The 2,500-nt window shown below is 52.6% G+C and overlaps 1 protein-coding gene across 1 annotated transcript in view; it reads right to left on the reverse strand.

Annotated features, from left to right (window-relative positions):
- Positions 1 to 2,500, reverse strand: part of trabd2a (TraB domain containing 2A) — a 62,819-nt gene that overhangs the window by 5,519 nt on the left and 54,800 nt on the right. The window lies entirely within an intron of this gene.

Genomic DNA, 2,500 nt, shown 5'->3' on the forward strand with positions numbered 1-2,500 from the left:
AAAACCATTAAAACATTTTCATTACTTGAAATAAACATGAAGTGAAATTAAATAAAATATAAAAAATATAATTGAATTAAGTCTTATTTAACTTAATTCAACTTAAGTACTTAAATTAACCAAAAACTATATACTCATATTTCGAAAAACAACAAAAACGTCTCGGTTACGAATGTAACCCTCGTTCCCTGAGTAGGGAACGGAGACGTTACGTCGGATGACGACGAATGGGGTTTCGCTTAGAAAGCCTATCAACTTCGAGTATTACAAAACGAGCCAATGGCAAAGAAATGCCATGGGTCTGCGGAATTTGCATAGCGTATCTCCGCCTTACCTTGTGGGTATAAAAGGAGGACGCCGGCAACATGCAGATATGTTTCTTCGCTGAGGAGCCGAGACTGAACTCAGGTGATCCCCGCGGTACAGCGGAAGTGGCAGGCAGACGTAACTTCTCCGTTCCCTACGCAGGGAACGAGGGTTACATACGTAACCGGGACGTTCCCTTTCGTTGTCACTCCGAGTTACGTCGGATGACGACGAATGGGGTTACCAGTCTAATCACGCCACCTTCTCGGCTGCTTCCAGTGCCCTGCGTAAATCTGAGATCCCTGTCGTGAGATTGGCACGGACAAAGGACTCCTATTTAGCACAGGAATACCGAGGTACACTGGGGAGCATATCCCATTGCTTATAGGAAATATGCAATTATTCCCAACCCAGAGTGGGGGGGGGGGGGGGGGGCTTAGAGAATACACATATGACCCGGAGGGGTGCATATGGAGAACACTGGGTTGTCCAGCCGCAGGGGGAATATTTCAACCCCAGGGGTGGCAAGGTGGCTTGCCAAGGGAAAGACACACACTCAGAGAGGCTTACAGTGGAAATACACATGTGGGGGTCGCTCGGAGGAGGGACCATGCACACGGGAGGCACCTAGCCGCCACGCAGGCAATAGACACTGGCGCCGACGTCAGGAGTGCTGGATGAACTCAGGGCTTTCGGAGAAGCTCACCTGAGGGGAATATCGCACGAGCATGCCCTCGGTCAGGGAATAAAACTGGGCGCAAATGGGATCGAGTCGTGAGAGGCAAACAGATCTATCTGTGCGTCCCCGAACTGATACCAAAACAGCTGAACCGACCGGGGATGGAGCCGCCATTCTCCCGGGAGGAGCTGAAACCGTGAGAGCTCGTCGGCTACACAGCTCAGAGCTCCGGGGATAAAAATGGCACGAAGCAACCTCGGATGCTTCTGACTCCATAAGAGGAGGTGGCGGGCGAGTTGCGACATACGGCGGGAGCGCAGACCACCTTGGCGGGTGATGTACGCTACAGTCGCGGTATTGTCTGACCGGACTAGTAGGTGTTGGCCCTTGAGCACGGCCCGGAAGCGGCGCAGAGCAAAACATACAGCCAGCAACTCGAGGCAATTGATGTGCCATAGGCGCAGAGGTCCTGTCCAGGAGCCCGCGGCAGCACGTCCATTGCACATGGCGACACAGCCCGTGGAGGAGGCAGGAAGGTTCCACTCTAGTCTGACGCTCGCGGTGGCCTGGGAAAGCATGGCCGTCATCTCAGGATCTGACTCGACAAATGCCATATGCACACCCGAAAGTGGCAGCACTGTCAAATCTTCACTTACTGAAGATTCTAGCCCGCCCTGTGATGCTGCGATGGACAACAGATCCGATTCTGGAACGTCAAAGGAAACCCGTGGAGGGTCCGAAGGCGGGCCCGCGGGCGTCCCCTGATCGTTCACGGGTTGCGTCAATAAAGAGGGGGGCGTGGGGCACGGACGGATAGTTGGCCCCTTTGTTCCATACCATCACCCTCAGGTCACCCTGGCCACCAGCCGAAGTAGCACCGCACGTGGAGAGTGTTAGATCAGGGTGTGGATGAGGGGACTCTCTCTCTAACGAGATCATTGAGTCTCGACCGTAATGACGCGATGGTCACGTTCCCGCGGGGAGAACGTCAGTCATCTACAAACGCTGCTCTAGCGTGATCAAGCCCAAGCACGCAGAGCAGAGAATGTGCCCATCAAAATCGGAAATGAGTCAACCGAAACCGAAATGCACGGGCAAGCCGTCTTTAAAAAGACGTGCCGCGTGCGAGCTCTTTTGTGAGAGGACAAAACTCCACGATGTTGAAGCGAGCAGGGAGAAACACACTCACTGGCAGATCACTGCACAGATCAGCAGGCAATGTGGAATGGCCGGAGAATGGCTCGTCTCGTAGAGTGAATTCAGGAATGGCTGTAGAGTGAAGAGATACTCTTGGCTCCGAAGCGAAAACATATCTGCATGTTGCCAGCGTCCTCCTTTTATACCCACGAGGTAAGGCGGAGATACGCTATGCAAATTCCGCAGACCCATGCCATTTCTTCGCCATTGGCTCGTTTTTAAATACTCGAAGTCGATAGGCTTTCTAAGCGAAACCCCATTCGTCGTCATCCGACGTAACTCGGAGTGACAACGAAAGGGAACTAGAAGTTATTGCAC

This window comes from Siphateles boraxobius, unplaced genomic scaffold (genome assembly GCF_051911475.1).
Source record: "Siphateles boraxobius isolate OS27281-9 unplaced genomic scaffold, OSU_SipBor_1 120, whole genome shotgun sequence".
NCBI lineage: Eukaryota > Metazoa > Chordata > Actinopteri > Cypriniformes > Leuciscidae > Siphateles > Siphateles boraxobius.